Source organism: Budorcas taxicolor, chromosome 10 (assembly GCF_023091745.1).
Source record: "Budorcas taxicolor isolate Tak-1 chromosome 10, Takin1.1, whole genome shotgun sequence".
NCBI classification, from domain to species: Eukaryota; Metazoa; Chordata; class Mammalia; order Artiodactyla; family Bovidae; genus Budorcas; species Budorcas taxicolor.
Genome location: NC_068919.1, coordinates 78,237,764 through 78,257,551, shown reverse-complemented (window position 1 = coordinate 78,257,551; position 19,788 = coordinate 78,237,764). Strand labels below are relative to the sequence as shown.

The 19,788-nt window shown below is 40.6% G+C and overlaps 1 protein-coding gene across 1 annotated transcript in view; it reads right to left on the bottom strand.

Annotated features, from left to right (window-relative positions):
- Positions 1–19,788, bottom strand: part of RAD51B (RAD51 paralog B) — a 608,130-nt gene that overhangs the window by 227,456 nt on the left and 360,886 nt on the right. The window lies entirely within an intron of this gene.

Sequence of the window (19,788 nt, the reverse complement as noted above, 5' to 3'; positions counted from 1 at the left end):
GTATTTGCCCCATCTTCTCTTAGACAATGGGAGAGAGAGCTCAGGGAATAAAAAGGAAGTTCTGCCCTTCAGATCTTTTGTTTATCTGCCAGGGTTGTATCTGTTCCAAGTTCTTGGGCGTATCCTTTACCGCTCGCAAATACAGGAAAAAGCCTGCATTTCCTAGGAAATGTAGCTTCTGTGTTTTTGATGAATTCTTATTGTAGCCAAGTCAGACTTCAATGAGGATTCTGGTTCAGATTTTTTTTTCTTCTAAGGTCAAGTGTATTTCACGTACAGAGAGATGTGGGCCACTGAGTTAATTCATAACAACATTATAACATAAATAGTTCTCTCCATAACAGTTTAGATGACAGCATAGAGCCCACCAACGGATCAGCATTTTGTTTGGTTTGGCTTTTTTATTTTTTAAACAGATAACATGGGTTGACAGAGTAACTGAATAGCAAAGCAAGAGATTGGAAGCAGGCCATCATGAAAGGAAACCTGTTTAAGAAATTGAAACTGATATAATAATCTTGGAGGTTTCCAAACAGGGAGAAAATAAAGTCAGCAGAAACTTAAATGAGAGGAAGCCTCTGTTGATTACAAATCAACATATAATTAGATTGGGATGCACCCATAGTGATGAAATGCCAGTGGAAATAAAAGGTCAGTTGTTTCCAATACTCAATGCTGTCAGTTCCATGTTTAAGGAGAACAGACCCACACAGTAACCCAGAATCTCAAAGATATCCCAGAGTAAAGGGGATTCATTATAGTCTATTTGAGTCATCAAGTAGTATGTGTCCATATGTAAATGGAACATGGGACTTGGAATGTATAGTGTGTCAATTACTGTAGAGCAGCAAACCAATAAAAACTAAGGTTCCAAACCATGCCATCTGCAAAGCTATAAATAAGTGAACAAAGGGAAATTAAATTCCCCAAGGAAGAAAAACGCCAGATTAAAAAAAAAAGCCAGTTAAGTTTGAGACCTCAGAAAACACAAAATAACAGCAAACATGAGAATTTATTGGTGATGTTGCTCAATAGTTCTTACATGCTAAATGACCTAGTTAAAAAGATAAACTTTTAAAAACATGAAATAACATGCAGAAAGTTGCTGTTAGTCTAAAGGTTTATATATTTATAATCAGAAAAAAAAAAAAGGACAGTGCTTTACAGAAAAAATAAAAAGAAACTTCAGTTTACCAGAACTTACAAAGGTTAAAAAATGTGATCACCTTGAAGATTTGTCACTAACTATAAAATAGTCATCATAGTAATAATTCTAGGCAAGTTTTTGGTGCATTTTGAAAAATTATAATGCCAAACATATATTAGAAAGAGAGAGATAAAGGGCGTTGAATATCATATGTGAATCAAAGCAATGGGTGATCTGAAAACAAGTACTGATTTGCTTTAAAATTTCTGGTATAAAATACTCCCAGCTTTTAGATGTAAATTAATTTTGAAGAACACCACTGACATCAACAATAGAGACAATCATGCATGAGGTAGGCACTATTTATAATACTGTCATTAGTTAGTAGATACTAAAACTCACTGACCAAAGGCCTCTGTAAGGAAGGGTTTGATTTCTGGCCATGGGGAGGACAGTCAGCAAACAGCATCCAACATTAACTCCTTCAAGGTAGGCCCCAGTTTTAGAGGCCTCCTTGCCTGAGGTCATGACCTTTCAGGAGTAGATCACATCCACATCCCTTAACTAAGGAGGCATCAGTGGGGGAGGGAGGGAGTATAAAGTCCACAGCAAGTTCTAGAGTAAACCTGATTTTTAATTATTAATATAATGCTAGCTTATATTATTAGTCTAGTGGAGGGATTTTTTTCCTCTCTGTTTTTAAAATTTATTTTTAATTGAATAATTTTTTATAATATTGTGTTGGTTTCTGCCATATATCAACATGAATCAACCATAGGTAGACATATGTCCCCCAGCATCAAGATATGATGCTTTGAGCTATGGTGTTGGAGAAGACTCTTGAGAGTCCTTTGGACTGCAAGATCAAACCAGTCAATCCTAAAGGAAATCAACTCTGAATATTCATTGGAAGGACTGATGCTGAAGCTGAAGCTCCAATATTTTGGCCACCTGAGGCAGAGAGCCAACTCATTAGAAAAGACTCTGATACTGGGAAAGATTGAGGGCAGGAGGAGAAGGGGGTGACAGAGGATGAGATGGTTAGTTGGCATCACTGACTCAATGGACATGAGTTTGAGCAAACTCTGAGAGATACTGAAAGAAAAGGAAGCCTGGGGTGCTGCAATCCATGGGGTCACAAAGAGTCAGACACAACTTAGTGACTGAACAACAATAACTCCCTTATGAATTTCTGTCTCACCTTCCACCCCATCCTGCCCCTTTAGGTTGCCATGGAGCACTGGTTTGAACTTCCCGTGTCATACAGCAAATTCTAGTGGGAAGACTTTTTTTTTTTTAACTCTAAAACTTGTTACAGGGTTGACTGAAGCTCTGTTGGATCCATACCACAACTCAGTTCCTCCCTCTGTTCAATCCTGCCCCTGCCCCTGTCTTTTGCAAGTATTGATTCCCAACAACATCTTGCACTGCAAAGTCCACTTCAGTGTATACTTTTCTGGAACCCAACCTGAAACAGTTGGCTGTCAAAAAGTCATCCATTTGTTCAGCACACAAGCCCTGTTCTAGATACTGGGGGTTCAGTGGTGAATAAATCTTTACTCTTGCTGGACTTCAATTCTAGTAGAGGAAAAGAATAAATTCACAAGTACATGTGATCAATGCAGACAGTGATAAAAATACCAGAAGAAAATGAACCAGGGTAACTGGGGTAGAGGGAGCACAGAGCAGGTGGGAAAGTAGAATGTTACTTTAGCTGAAGAGTTCAGGGAAGTCTTTCTAGGAGATGACTTTCTAATCAAGACATGCCAGTGATGTGAGGGTCAACACTGAGAGCATTCTAAGCAGCTGTCTGCACTGTTGTAGGTGCAAGGGTCCTGGGGCAGGAACAGGTCTGGTACACTGAAGGGACTGCAGGAAGGCCAGTGTGGTTGAAGTGTGGTATTACAAGGGAAAAGTCAGAGAAGAAGATGTGGACCAGCTCACGTATCTTCATTACTGGACACTTAATAACTCAAAAGGTAGAACTCTTATTTACCTGATTAAGAGCACAGGTTTGGGAGTAGACAACCTAGTTTCAAATCCTGGTTCTACCTCTGACTAGCTGCTGACCTTGAGCAGGGTACTAACCTCTACGAACCATATAGCTTTCATGACAATACACTGAACGTATCTTCCTCATAAGGTTATCTTGAGTGTTAAGTGAGATAATATTAAAAAAAAGAAAGCAGTTTAGCATGGTGCCTAGCACCTAGGAAGGGCTCAGTAAATTGTAGCTGCAATTATTATTTTTGACCCCAGCAATAGCACAGTTTCTAACATTCAGCAGGTACTCAGAAAGTGCAAGTTGGTAACATAAGGTGAAATCCTGACTGCACATATACTCTGTCCTCCTCTGTTTAAACAGTAGAGGAAACTATCAAGTTCAACTGAGGAGACAAGAAAGTGACAAAGGGGGCCTTATTTTTCAACAAATATTTATTAAGGACTGACATGTAAGAAGAACTAAACTTCCTACCTCTGTGGGACTTACAACCTAGAAGAGGAAAAGAAGTTGTGCTAATCATTCTCCAGCTGTCTATGACAAGAGTTATCCAAGCATAGACTAACTAGGATTCAGAGTCTGGAGGTGACCAGCAATCGCTCCCTCGAGGGTACCGTGAAGGGTGATGGGGTTTCTGATGAGCAAAGATGGCAAAAGGGACTCATCCTGGGAAAAGGAGGTGTACCAAGAGAAGTATAATGTGAAGACAGCAAGTGCATCATTAGGGAATGTCTAGTCCAGGTTGGCTGGAAGACAGTTTATGCTGTGGAGCAGGGAGAAATAGGTCTGGAAAGGGCAGTGTGGGGCAGCCTGTGCCGTGCTGTGTGGTGCTTAGTCACGTCCAACTCTCTGTGACCACATGGACTGCAGCACGCCAGCACTTTCTGTCCATGGGGATTCTCCAGGCCAGAATACTGGAGTGGGTTGCCATGTTCACCTCCAAGGGATCTTCCCAACTCAGGGATCGAACCCATGTCTCCTGCATTGCAGGCAGACTCTTTATCTAGAAGGCCCTCAAATGTGAAGGCACAGTGGGAAGGAGCCAGAGAAGCTTCAGAGTCAAGATACGGCAAGGCTCAGGCAAAATGATTTATCAGCTGAGTACGCAGTCAACCCAAGCAGGGGGAACCTGGGAACAGGGCAAACACCACCAGGTCATTTAATCCTGATAATAACTGAGTCAGTGTTTTCAGATGGGGAAATGAGGAAATGTGTGCCCAAGGTCACACAGCTCAGTTTTGGGGGTGAGTTTTGGGGGTGACAAAGTCAGTCAGTATGACTCCAGAATTTGTGAAGACAGAGACAGAATTGGGCAGGAGAATCACGTAATAGTCTTTCGACTTTTGGTAGCGGGAATAAACATGGGCTGGACTGCCAGGGGTCGGGTAGGAGGGCAGCAAGTAGGGACTGCTGCTGCTGCTGCTGCTGCTAAGTCATCACTTCAGTCATGTCCATCTCTGTGCAGCCCAATAGATGGCAGCCCACCAGGCTCCCCCGTCCCTGGGATGCTCCAGGCAAGAACACTGGAGTGGGTTGCCATCTCCTTCTCCAATGCATGAAAGTGAAGTCACTCAGTCATGTCCGACTCTTCGCAACCCCATGGACTGCAGCCCACCAGGCTCCTCCATCCATGGGATTTTCCAGGCAAGAGTACTGGAGTGGGGTGCCATTGCTTTCTCCTAAGCAGAGACTACAGGTTTCTAAAAAAAAGAAAATCTGAGAATTTAAATGAAACGGAACTTATTTATTCAATTGAGCCAACATGATAAAACCAAATATTTTATTATAACACTGGGATTGACAACTCTAAAAGAGTATACATGTTTTTCTCACAACAAAGGAAGAGAGAAAAGAGATTTTTAAAACAGAGCAAAAGATGGTTGTTTAATGCTAAGTTCGACCCTGAATAGCACGTTGCAAGAGGGAAGAGTGTGCAATTTGGGTTTATTAATGTACCAGAGACACATTTTAAAAGGAAATACAAAAAAAAAAAAAACAAACAAACAAAAACACACACACACACAAATAAATAAAAGGAAATACAAGATATCATAGAATAGGTCCCGGTGGGTATCAGGACTAAGGCCATGATAGCATCCAGACAGCTACTGGCCAACAGAACAAATGATAAACATTCTGGGTTTTCTTTTAGTTTCATGAGATAATATATACAAAGTGAGCAGATAGTGCCTGAAGCCAAGCAAATGCCAGTTCCTCTCCTTTTCCTTCTCAGCTTCCCACTCTAGCCAACAGACAGGTAAGATAAGCTCTCTTTCTCTGAAGGTTTAAGTTGGAAAAATATAAAGTAGTTCTCTAAATCTTCAGAAAGAAAAACATCAAGGCAAGTTTCTATGGGTTAAAGTCCTGGAGTTCTGGCCTTACCTATAAGTGAGTATAGGTATGGGAATAGAGCCTGTTTCCTTGAGAAGTAAATGAAGCAGGAAGGTGAACAAGTATTAGGCCATATGAAAACAAGAGGCCGTTTGTACTCTGGACACTTTATCTTATTCTTCTACTGACTCACCAGAAACAGCAAGTTCCTATGTGTTAGAGAAATAACTGTCCTTTATCACCATATTCCCTTCTAGCAATCGATGAGTAAAGCACTTCTAATGAAAGATTAGGTAAATGAAAGTATTGATTATGCCTATGGTGTAGAAAAATTACCCTAGACACTCACATGAGCTTTAAGCCACAGTGACTGAAGGAGAAAGGCTTACATTGCCAGGGCATACCGTCTTCTTTTTCTCTCCATTCTGACAGGACAATCACCAGAAGTTCCTGTTTATTGTCTGTCCTTCCCTAAAGTGTTTGTGTGTGGAAGTGTGGAGCTGAGGTTGTTAAAGGCTTCCAGATTCTGAGGTGAAAGGTGCTGTTTTAAGTCATCCCATTCATTACAGATGTAATAGGCCTGGGCTGTGGCTCTAAATACACAGAGCAAGGTCTGTTCTGAGATAAAGGAAGCGAAAGATCTGAGGCAGTCTTTATTATTGCAGATACAACACCCCAGGTAATAAGGGTGTCCTATAAAACCCACTGTTGCTGATAAAGAGGGGCTGAGGGCTCCTGGAGAATTTCAGTGTCCCTCTTAGTGGAAAGGTCTCTTTACTCTAGATGCCTACATGGATGTTCTTGTGGTCAGATAACAGCCTTTTACGTAGACTCAGTAAAAATATGGAATAGTTGTGTACTGGAACAATGTGGCCAATGAAGCTTTTTCACATCCAGACTAAGATCTTTCACTTTTTCACTCAGATATTGATTGCATTACAATTAAGGTAGCCAAATTTTTGCAACTTGAAAACCCTGCCAGTGAAGTTAAGGCAAGGATGGAATAGAATATTCAAAATGTAATTGTTGAAACATCTGATAATTAAATCAGATTCTGCTGGACAAAAAGGACTCATGTGGTTCTTCTGGCTGGTGGTATCACTAAAGGAGGCTCCAGAGTCTCAGAACTGGATCAGAACTACTGGGCTGGGCTGATGGGATGGGTGGGTAGAAGTGAGAAAGTGTGAAAGGAGAGAGAGAGCAGTGAACAAAAGCAGAGAGTGGTGAGTTCATGAAAACAGATCCAAGTCAGGCACCAGAGTCAAGCCCTCAGACTCAGTGGGGGGGAAAAAAAAGTACAGCTTCTTGCGAAAAAAAAGAGAACCTGAGTCTAGAGCAGGATCACTGCTTCTTCCCTTGGAAGGCCAGTGTCTAAGTCTGGTGTGTGTGTGTGTGTTAGTCACTCAGTCATGTCATGTGTGTGTGTGTGTGTATGTTAGTCACTCAGTCATGTCCAACTCTGCCACCTCATGAATGGTAGCCCACCAGGCTCCTCTGTCCATGGAATTCTCCAATCAAGAATACTGGAGTGGGTTGCCATTCCCTTCTCCAGGGGATCTTCTTGACCCAGGGATCAAACCAGGATCTCCTGCATTGCAGGCAGATTCTTTACAATATGGGCCACCACAGAAGCTCCCACCTAGGTCATTAGGCCTGCTGTAATCAAGTCCATTAACTGGGTGGCTTATGACAGAAATTTATTTCTCACAATCCTGGAGGCTAGAGAGACCATGTTCAGGGTGCTAAAATGGTCAGCTTCTGGTGAGGACCCTCTTCTGGAATGCAGACTGCTATCTTCTCATTGCAACCTCATATAATAGAAGGAGCAAGAGAGCTCTCTGGGGTCTTCTTAATATGGGCACTAATCCCATTCATGAGGGCACCACAGGTGACAGCCAGGGGAACATATGCAATATATGATGTGGTCTGACCATGAGAACTGAGATGAAGCTGAGAGTTCCAGTGATGAAGAAGGGTTAGCATGACCTATTAGCAACATTTCCTTGTAAAAATTAATAAATTCTATTTTAGAAAAAAATGTTTTTTAAAAATCAAAACCACAATGAAATACCACCTCACAACAACTAGAATGGCTACAAGAAGAACAATAAAAAGTGCTGGTGAGGGTGCAGAGAAACTTGATCCCTTATACATTAATGGGGAATGTAAAATAGTGCAGTCACTTTGGAAAAAAATGTGGCAGTGCCTCAAAAAATTAAAACATAGAGGTAAGACCAATCATTTCACTTCCTAGGTATATTCCCAAAAGAAATGAAAACATATGTCCTTTCAGACATTTGTACGCAAATATTCATTAGCACTATTATCTATAATAGCTGAAAAGTAGAACCAACCCAAAGCCACAGAGACAGAAAGCAGATTAACAGAGGTCTAGGGGTGGGGGAAAGAATAGGGAGTGACTGCTAATGGGTATAGAATCTCTTTTGAGTATGAAAAAGTTCTAAAACGCAGTAGTGGCAATAGTTACACAACTCTAAGCCAAAAAATACTGAATTGCACACTTTAAATGGGTGAACTTCATAGTAAGTGATTTTTCTTTTTTTCCATTTTTGGCTGAGTGGCATGTGGGATCTTAGTTCCCCAACCAGGGATGAAAACCACCCCCCTGCAGGAGAAGTGCAGTCTTAACTAACCACTGGAGCATGAGGGAAGTCCCTATGGTAAGTGAATTATATCAAAATAAAATGCTTTGGAAATATCATGCTAATTTGTAAGTTTTCTAAGTAATTTTGCTGGTGATACCCACAAAGAAAAACCTACAGAGGTGAGGCATGAAACATGTGAGTGGGGTATGTTGAGTGTAACAAAAAAAGGGAATGGAGGAGATCTTGGCAAATGGGAGAGAGATGCCCACCCTCAAATGAGCAGCAGCTATGCAGCTCTCATCAATCATCAACCTGTAAGAATGCAGCCCAATGTTGTCAAATCTTGCAGTTTCCAAAAAAATCAGAAAACCTGGGTTGTTTTATGATGATTTTGCTCTGTTAATACTGATACTAAATTCATATTTTCCTAAAGACGTCATTGAGAGAGTTAAGCATGGCCCATAGATCTGTAGACCAGAGGATCCCATGACTGCCAGCTTTTGACCTTCGATCAATATATGCACCTTTGTTTGCTGTTAGCAAAGTTGATGGCATTCAATGAGCTCAGAAGCCTTTAAATATATTGTGACCTCCAAAACTTGAGACAATCCACCAGGTTGAAAATATGTATCACAGACCTCTTGGGTATAAGGCACTAAAAGTTAGGAACAAGAACATACGTCCTGGTCAGTCAATTATGATGATGAATGGAAAGTGGCATTTCTGAAAGAGGCAGGTGGCTTCAGAAGCCTGCAGGAGACAGTTATGCACCAGCCCCCAAAACTGACCTCCTGAGCTCCGGCAACACCACTGGGCCCCATCACATGATCCTTAGTACTGGCTCTGGACTAACAGAATTTGTTTATTTTTTCATTGCTTCAGTAAACAGCGGGAGGAAACAGACTCCGAGTTCCTCAATGTGCTTATGAGCTTCCATTCAAGATGCAACTCAATCTTCCAGAGTCAAAAGGGGAGAGACACTTGAATCCAAGGGCTCTGTAGGCCGGAGGAGATTTAAATCCCTGAGTTGCCTCAAAAGCAGAAATATTTTTACCAATAATTTCCTTCTGAAGGAATTTCCCAGGACAGGGTGTTTTGAGGCAGATACATCCCAGCTCACATAACTGAAAGAGCAGGTGAACAAAAGGGGGAGGGGTCAGCTGATGTGATGAAGGGTCACACAGATGTCCTTGAAAATGGACAAGTCCTGGAGAATCAATTTGTGTGCTTTCTCAGAGACTTAAGGAACAGATTGTTACAATTAGTTCAGGGGCTGCATACAAACGATGCTCCTTTTGTGTGGACGTCTGCAAATCTCTATAGGGCCAGCAGTCCTTTGGAATCCAGGTCAGCCAGAGAAATCTGAGTGAGAATTTGTGTTTCTGTGTCTCCAGGAATGACTCCTCAACTCCTCCCCAAAGCAGCACATGCAGAATAATGGTCCATACAGGGTCAGTGTCCTGCTAGCCTTTGACTGAGGCTTCCAACCTCATTTAAAAATGTATTAGTCACGCGTAGGAAAATAACAGAATCCAAAGTGTGTTCTACCACAGAAACAACCAACATGGTTAAAACAGCCAGCTAGTAATTCCCAAAACTCTCTCTACACAGTGTGGATAGATTCCTGACCCACAATCTAAACAGAATAGATGCTTTACCGCCCTTGGCCCCTTTTCCTCTCCGGCTTCACTGATTTAGTCAGCTTCAAATACTTCACCTCTCATTAGCACCTTAATTTCAACTCAACATGTCACTAAGGAATCTCATCACTCCCCAAGGCTAGTTTTCCTCCTCATTTCTCATGGTACAGCATCATGGCCCACCCAAAGACCTGAGTCCCTCATCTGAACATCATCCACACATCAATCTCTGTATCCAACCCGACATTACAGTCTGCCCACATCACTCCCCAGCTCCATCTCAAATCTATCCCTCACCTTTGCCCCTGCTGCTATCACTTCTAGACTGTGCAACAGATTTCTAACCAGTCCCATTTTGTTACCCCTCTCTCCTACCCTACATTATCATCAGGACTCTCTTACTGAAACATAATCAAATAAAGTTGCTGCTGCTAAGTCACTTCAGTCGTGTCCGACTCTGTGCGACCCCGTAGATGGCAGCCCACCAGGCTCCCCCATCCCTGGGGTTCTCCAGGCAAGAACACTGGAGTGGGTTGCCATTTCCTTCTCCAGTGCATGAAAGCAAAAAGTCAAAGTGAAGTCGCTCAGTCGTGTCCGACTCTTAGTGACCCCAAGGACTGCAGTCCACCAGGCTCCTCCGTCCATGGGATTTTCCAGGCAAGAGTACTGAAACTTCCATAAGCCCCTCCAGTGCTTACAAGAGAATGCCTTAGGATGTTATACAAGATCCATCGGAATCTTATCCCAACTTAACCTATTTAGGCTAATTTTTTTGCCACAATCCCATGTTTAAAATGTCTTCTTCCACCCTGAACATGCTATATTCTTTCTCACATGCTGTTTCTTCTATTGATGATGCTCCTTTTGCCTTTATTAGAGTGAGCAGTTTCTATCTATTCTTAAAGGTTCAGCTCTAATGTTTCTTTTGAAGAAATATTTGCTGCTGCTTCCCAGGTATTTTCCTCGTGCCAATCGCAAAGCACTAACACAATGCTGAACTCTAGGTCTGAGGCCATGTCTTATTCACAACCATATCTTCCATGACCAGTACACTCAGGTGCTTAATAAATGTCCACGAACTGCATGACTGAACCAGGGAATTAAAGCATTCTGAAAGCAAGAAAAACAGACCTTCCAGTATAACTAAGCTCAATCAGGAATCTAAAAATGAACACGTCTTCAAAAATAAACTTCATGATGAGGAACATTAGTCAGACAAAATAATGTAATTGATAGACATGGTCTTGGCTTAGACAACCAGAAATGACCTTTCAATCCTCTGAATATGCCCTCTTAAGGAAAGCAATTAGTACAGTGCCCAGCACACCATAAGCACTGTGTATATGTCTGCTGTTGTTATTAAGGAGTTATGTTCTGACCCATAATCCATCTAAATAAATATAAAAATAAGCTGTCATAATGGAATTCTACTGTCTAAGTAAGTGGCCTACAATACTTAATCTTACAATTAGAGACTAAAATCCCCACGCATACCTAAGTTTCCTACTGCAAATGAAAATACCCTGCTTCAAACATATGAATGAGCCAATGCTGTCTGGCCATAGCCCACATACTAGCATCTGAGGACAGATACTTAAGTGCTTTTGTCACTATATTATAGGTTTTTCTATAGCCCAATATCAAGTCTACTGATCTACTCAGCCCCTCCAGTACCTACAGCTATTTGCTAGAGGCTTGAATGAGTCAGGAGAAGAAAATGATTAATCCACTTGAAGACATTTGAAAGCTGGATGAAAGCCATCCTGTGAGTAAAACCTCAGCACTGTGGGGCTGCAGCCATTGGAAAGTTAGGGGATTTCCATGGTTGAAAACATTTGGCCGCCTTGCTATGGTCCTCTGACCTTGCAATAAAGACAGAACAGGCTTAGCTGGGTGATTTACCTCTGATAATATCCTATGTCTGCTGCCTTTGGCTGTCCGCTCTGACTTGACAAAACCAAAGCTACTCCCCCTGAGCCTTATAATTTTGGAACTGGCTCAGAAAATTCCCTCTTTTTCCTCCCAGTGGGTATCATTCTCAGTCTGTGGCTTCACTTTTATGTATCATGAGGCTTAAATGAGAAGTGGATGTAAAGCAGCTAGCTCAGTATATGGCAAACACGAGGTGGGTCTATTCTTCTTTAGGCCCTGTTGGTCTCTCAACTCTCAGGGCAGAGAGAACCAGAATATTTTCCTTTTTGAAAACCTGGCAATACCATTTAAAATCACTTTTCCTGCTTAAGATTTCTATCACTTGCCACTGTTCCTCGTCTATTCAAATTCTTCCAATCCTTTTATAGCAGATGTGAATTCTGAAGTTTACTTTTTTTTTTTTTAAAGATGCTACGCTAATCTTATATGGCTTTTATTTCCCTGAAGTTACTAGAGATACTGCATCTGAGAAGTATAGTTGCATGCTCTTTGTTTGTTGTTTAACATGTAATGTTTTATTGATGTAAGAAGAGTTTCTCAAATTTCTAATCTCTTGGTCTCCACCAGTATGTCTCTACTTCCATTTTCTTACCCTTTCACATTTTGGGCACTGCCGTCTTTCTTCTTTCTTTCATTTAAACATATGAATCACTTGGATTTTATTACCATTTATTGCCATCTCTTTCCTGGTTCTGCTTTCTATTCTATCACTGCATTCATAACACATTCTTTGTGTTTGCTATCAAAAATGTGTCAGCAGGATCTACTAATGCCTGACTGTTTACCAGTCTCTTGTCTCTGTTTCTCTCTTTAACATCATCTGTTTTCCTTACATAACTTCTTAGAAACGCATCCATTAACTTAATGAAGAAAGAAATGTAGGCAAAGCTTGCTGCTTAATTCTCGTTACTGCCGGGAAAAAAAAAAAATCCAAGAACCCCTCCATTGAGCATCATCATACATCTCATATACACATACAAACAGACATATGCAACCTTTCACTGACAGGGTTTTCACCCACTGATTCATGGTTCACAAGGCACTTGTTGAGCAATGCTAACTGCTGCCTTTCACTGTGTTGGCATGGAGAGACAGCCCTGGGGATTTTGCCGTTTGGCCCACAGATCAGTAAACACATTAGGGATTAACAGTGAGGAGATAAGAAGCTTGGGAATAGGGCACCAGAACATTGATTTTGGAGGAGGAGAACAGAAGGGAATTTCAGGAAAAGAAAGAGAAGTTATGAACTGTAAGACCAAATAAGGAAAAGAAAGAGAGGGATGAATAGGGTTAGAGAAAGGAAGATTTAGAGAGAAAACACAGGATTCAAGGAAGGAAAGTGGAGTGGCTAAGGAAAAGAAAGAAATGAGGAACAGAGCCAACAAGAAAAGAAAAAGGTGGCAGGCAGCTGGCCATCCACTTGAAAAAGAAAGCATAAAGGAAAATATTTAGGAATAAGTAAATACAGATGAGAAAACATTCCAAGTCAATGTGTCATCCTCATTTTTAAAATCTCCTTTGTTATTATAATCTACCATCCACAATATGGCTTCTGGTTAGAAATCCCTCAGCCTATAGAAACTGAAATATCTGTCTTGCTGATTCTTTTGAAGTCAGCTACTCCCATCAAAGCCCTCAAAGACTCAAATCCTGTCAATTGACATAACTCAAAAATGAGAAAAGAACTAACTGGGATGTTCTTCTGACAGTTTACTTCTAATAACTGGCCTTCCATATGCGATGACAATGATGGTGTTTTTTAATCACAAAGAATTTTAAAAATTCATTTTGCTCCAGGCAACTACAATGACCAAAAGATGCCTCTTGTTAATTACTGATTTAAAGCCTGAAAGTATATTGGGGACAAAAGGGCATGAAAATTAGAGCCAAGGACTCCTAAGCTGGGTTAAATATCTGTGTGGCAACTCCTAAGAAATAGAAATATCCGCACAGCTGCCTGTTTCTTTGGCTGTGAGGCTGAATCTATTCCCACTCTGTACAGACTCGTAGTTGGCACCTGTTGTCTTTGAACCTCCCTTTCTTTCAGTAGAACCACCATGGTTTGGAGCACCATCCCGACCTTCATTGTAGGCAGCGCTGATGGGATTGTCATCCCAGGGACAGGTGATTCTGCTAGCCAAAAGGTGGGCTTATAACCCAAGCCAGCCAATCAATCTCTCTCCTGGGAATCTGATTAATTAGCTAATCAACAAAGATCAGAAAATATCTGGAATGGATTCATCCCCAAGGCGGTACTATGATGTGTCCACTAGTCCCTGTTTCCTGTATTCCTAGAGCTGTCCTACTCTACTTTTCCTTCAGTAATATGATTTACTCTGTATCTATTCCAAAATTGTTTTTTTCCCCTTTAATCAGCCAGAGTTAGTGTCTGTTAATTTTAATTAAAAACTCTCAACTAATACGATCCACATTACATTGAATCAACAAGTCATCTGTGTAAGGCTGTCCTACAGCTTGATGCCTTTTGTAACCTCTCAACTAGCTACAGGCCTGTTCTCTGTGCCGTCACAGTCCTGGAAACCCAGCTGAAACAGTTTAACTTGTTCTGAAAAGCAGGGCCAGAACACAGTGACAGGCTAGAAATGAGATGAGTCAACCTAGTCAAAAAGTTAAAATTTTAATATGAGATGAAGCTGTAGCCTGCTTTATGATGGCACCAGAAACTGGTCAGGACCATTCTGTCAAACCCTAAGACATTCATTTAGAGATGAGACAATCTAGAGAACTGAGAGTGGGGAGTGTGGTTGCAAAGATACAGATCTATAACACAGCTCTGAGCCTGGCCCCAAACTGAAGCCTTGTCTAACTAACAGGGCAGAGCAAGCCCCACACTGGAGCTGGGATACTTGCCCTGTTGGTTACAGCTTTCAGGGCCAGCCTCTTTGTCTGGAGACAGGGTGACTGACCACCCGAAAAGGGAGCACTCTGCAGCATATGCCAAACTCCCTGCAAGAATGTAAGGGAATTCCTTGATGGTCCAGTGCTTAAGGCTGTGCTTCCAATGCAGGGGGCATAAGTTCAATCCCTGGTCGCAAACTAAGATCCCAAATGCCTGTGTGCCTAAATAAATAAGTAAAATTAAACAACAACAACAAAAAGAATGTAAGGGAGTCTACAACCAGAGACTGTGGCTGGGTTATTCCCAACACTCTGGATACTGCTCTGCTCTGAAACTAACTGTGAAGACATTAACTCAGATTTGATTGCAGCTGTCTATTCCATGGGCTCATTTCTCTCTCAGCCTGCAATATAAAAGACCTTGGAAATGGCAGTGTAAGCCAGAGGCATCATACATAATATCAAATTCTTACCTACACTGAAAATTGTCCAGAAGTCTCAAACATTATTTCATCATCTTGGTTCTTATCACATACTATTCTAAAATGCAATGTGTTGTTCATATTATCCACTAAGGCCCCTCCAGCAAAGAGTTTTATAAGAAACCCTATAAATGCCAAGAGTTCCATAGGTGTGCCGAGAATAAAATGAGGCCAATAGTGACTAGGTTCTCCAGCTCCTGGCCATTAAAACATGTTAAGTTAACCAGGATGACAACTATTCAGTTCAGTTCAGTCCCTCAGTCATGTCCAACTCTTTGTGACCCAGTAAACTGTAGCACGCCAGGCCTTCCTGTCCGTCACCAACTCAAACGCATGTCCACTGAGTCTGTGATGCTATTATAAGTTAATATAAAAGATTTAAATATATTCAAATTAATGTAAGAGAAAATAATTACTTCTCAGAAATCTAGAAGTATTTACTTACAAAAGAAGTTTCCATTTATAAACTTTCAAAAGTATAAAGCTATGTCTCAGTCAACTTAGCTCATCAGCAAAAGATGTTATTAGCTGTTGCATGAATAGTATCTTTTGGGACTTAGGAACAAGTAGACTTTTGGAACTTATCTGTTGGTAACTTAAGAATTTCTGTAGTATTTTTAGAGAACATAAGGTTTTCTTTCCAAATTGGCTAGGTTCTGGGATTCCAGATGAATCCCTGGGGAAAAAAAAAAAAGGCATACTTTATTTCCACAGTCTACAGAAAGCTACAGAAGCTGAGACTCGGATGGGACCTTAGCAATCATTTAGATTACATTTCGCCATTTTACAAAGGTCAAACTTCATGTGCGGGCCAGTTAGGAAGTAGTTACTTGATATAAGTCACACAGCTGATCAGTGGCCTGGCTAAACTGAGAAAACAGATTATCTGACTTAAGCCCAGTGCTTGTTTCACTATACCAAGTGCTTTAAAACCAAAGCTACTAAATTCTCATTCATTCATTCATCCCATTCAACATGCACTTATAAAACACATCTGATATGCCAGGAGTTGGTCTATGTAGGCATAAAATGATAAACACAAATATAATTAAGTTCCTTCAAAAAAAAAAACGGGAAAAAAGTTGCTTTCTAAAAGTGCCTCTTGGTGTTTCAGTATTCATACATTTTCACACTGTGGTAAAGGCAAGAGAATTGAGGCAAAAGATAAATAAATTTGTACAATCATATCAACAATAATGATTCAACATTATGTGAATTGTTTTGCCAGCAATAGGGGCTATTTTCAGTAAGCTAACAAGTAAGGCCTAGAAACCATTATGATGTCTACTTCTGGTCCAGAAGTGAGGCCTCCATTCTCACCTAGGATGGAAAAAAAGGGAACCTGAACACATGACTACTCTGTACATTGTCTCCAAACAGAAATACACTCTTTAGACTAATCCATGAGAAGAAAGCACCATTTCACTGAAAAGATCTGGGAGGGGTTTGGTCTTCTTGGAACTATGTTGAAGGGACCATGGCTGTGAAGGTGAGGTGCCTTGGAAATCAAAATGGCTAAAATGTACTGAGTGCTAACACTTAATTGCTTTCTCAGTAATAATCATAGCTTCACAGGCATGGTTTCATTTAATCCTTACAATAACCCTCTGAGGTAGAGGCATCAGGATTACCTCCTTTTCGTGGAAGACCTAAGTAACTTATTGAAGGTCACCAGCTAGTGAGGGGCAGAGTAGGGATTTAAACCCAAGGAATCTTCAGATTGAAGGACAGGCTACAGCCCTGAGCCCCTACAGGAGGGGAGGTACACCCCTGGGATTCCAGAACCTGGTCCTGGCAGCTGGGAAAGCTCCACCTATGTCTTAGCCATGCTGAGGTCCAAATCAGAGGGTTTGAGAGGAGAGAAAAAAAGAGGGAAAGGACTGTCTGAGAAAAAGACAGGAGAGTCCTACTGCCCTCTAAGTCCAAGCCACAGGCCTTAGAGGATGTATATCTCTCTCTCCTGATACTCTGCCTCTGACCGACTTGGGTCAAGGAGGCATTATTGTACTGTGATAGGTATTTACATGCCTGGAAAAATCCCAAAGATGCATCCAACACTTCTGAATTAAAGCCCTTGACGACTCCACCAAAGATCTATTATGTATGGCCAGCACCTTCTGTAGTGCCTACCATATGAATAGGGCACAATAAATATTTCTAGAAGGAAAAGGGGAAGTGAAGGTTAAAAAAACTAGAAAAGATTCTCAAAAAATTTATCAGAGCCCTAGCTCAGTGACAGAACATTGGCCTGGGAGTCAGGAGACTTGGGTCCTACCCAGTTCTAAAACCAGATGTATAAAACTGATGAAACAGAAACACTACATTAAATCCAATCCAGCAACAGACTGAAAAATCAAAGACTGCTAATTTCGAGAAAAAGTGGAGGAAAAAAAAAAGAGTAAGTCTCTTAAACATATACACTACTATATTTAAAATAGATAACCAACAAGGACCTACTGTATAGCACAGGGAACTTCACTCAATATTATGAAATAACCTAAGTGTCAGTTGCTCAGGTGTGTCCAACTCTTTGAGACCCCATAGACTCTAGCCTACCACGCTCCTCTGCCCACAGAATTCTCCAGGCAAGAATACTGGACTGGGTAGCCATTTCATTCTCCAGGGTATCTTCCTGACCCAGGGATCAAACCTGGGTCTCCCACATTGCAGGCAGATTCTTTACCATCTGAGTCACCAGGGAAGCTCTCCAATATAAAATAAAAATTTTTTAAATAAAATAAAACTTAATCTCTCTGGCCCTCAGCTTCCTCATCTATAAAATGGGTTGATAAGATGATCTATGAAGGAGACAATATATAAAGCAGTCTTGTACAATGGCTGGCCTAGAAGGGGCTTTTAACTTATGTTTACTGATATGATACTTTTCATCTTTTAAACTCCATTCTGTCACTTAACTTAGCCTCCTTACCTTACACATGAGGAACCTAAAATATGGAGAAGTGGCAAGAACAATACGACTGTTATTAATTAATTAACTTTAGTACACCTAGAACAACAATGAAGTTCTCTCAAAAGTGCGGTACCCTCTTTTCTACTCACACTGCTTCAGGACTTGACTGGTCTTCTTGTTTCTCTCATGCTGTACATGAGACCTTTGAAAATAATGCCACATGACTGATGAGATTCAAAGAAGCCATAGGATCCGTACCACTGTCTCTTTTTTAAATTTATTAATTTGTTTAATTGAAGGATAATTGCTTTACAGAATTTTGTTGCTTTCTGTCATGCTCTGGTGCCACTGTCTTTGAGTAGAACTTATTTCAGGAAAAACCAACAAGGACCTACTGTAGCGCACAGGGAACTCTGCTCAGTGTTATGTGGTGGCCTGGATGGGAGCAGACATTGGGGGAGAATGGATACATGTATATATACATGGTGAGTCCTTTTACTGTCTACCTGAAACTATCACAACATTGTTAATCAGCTACACTCCAATATAAAATAAAAACTTTTAAAAAGGACTCATTTTAAAACACTTAAAGAGAACAGAGTTATATATATAATCTTCAAGGTGGAAATTCTAGACATTTCTCAGTAGTCTACTCCAGTTTTGCTTCTTAGTAGATACTTCCTTATATCTATCCCCAATCCTTCATACTGAAGTATAAGCCTCTTGTGTTATTTTCAGGTGAGATGGAAAACACATGTCATTATTTTCTGCTAAGCATGTTCATGGACGCAAAGATTGCTATTAAATTGTCTTTTATCCTCTTTTTTTTCCAAGCTGACTAATCCCAGTTTCTTTAAATTCCCTCATACTTCTTCTTTCCCAATCCTTTAATCACCTTTGTGGCTGAACTCTCAGCTACCTTGAGACTCAACTCCTCCCCGTTAATTACAAATCACAGAACTGAGCACAATTTCCTACTATGGTTCTGAATGAGGACTAGCAAGCTGATTGTGTCATAGTTCCTACAGGAAGGTTCCCTAAATTAGCATTCCAAGATCATGCTTTGGTTTGTAAAACTATAGCACCCTAATTTAGGGTAAAAGTAAATTATCCTTCATAGCAAACTTAAACTGGCTATCTCCCAACTCTCAACATGCTTCTATCTACTCTCCTCCAAGCAGTTAGGGAGAACTGCCTTGGAAGAATACGGGAAAAACATAAAAAAGTATCAATAAGTTAGCTGAACAGGAATCCTAAAATGTGTATCAAATGTAAATATAAGGGGATTTGGGTTTTGTACATCATTGTTTTTATATTAATACAGATAATTCAGTGGCATCTAAGAAGTCACGACTTGTTAAAACACAATGTAGATACCATACACTATTCTTACAGTGTTTTCTCCTTCTTTGCATACTTTTTCTAAATTCACAATGTTTTAGGAAAAAGAACTTTTATAAATTGCACAGTGGCATGTCTAAATGCTTTTTTCTCTAACAAACATACTTATCTCCTATGTTTTCTGTAAGTACCACTGAGGCTCAAAATGAAAATAGCTTTTTAAGATGTCTTTTGTTGTTTACATGAAGAATTAAGATCACAATAGTATGAGCCATATATTAACATCAACTTAATGAATATTTGTCAGATACCTGCTATGCACACACTAGGCGCTTAGAGATTGGGAAAGAATATGAAAAAAAAAAAAACCACATACAAACTTGGAAGGTTCTCCAAAGGAGATGACATTTAAGGTGATCATTGAGGAGTGAGCAGGATTTTGACCCCACACTAAAGCTGAAGGAACATCCACTAAGCAAAGGAAGGCAGGATGGCATTCCTGACACAGCTAATGACACACTGGCCAAGGGAGTCACT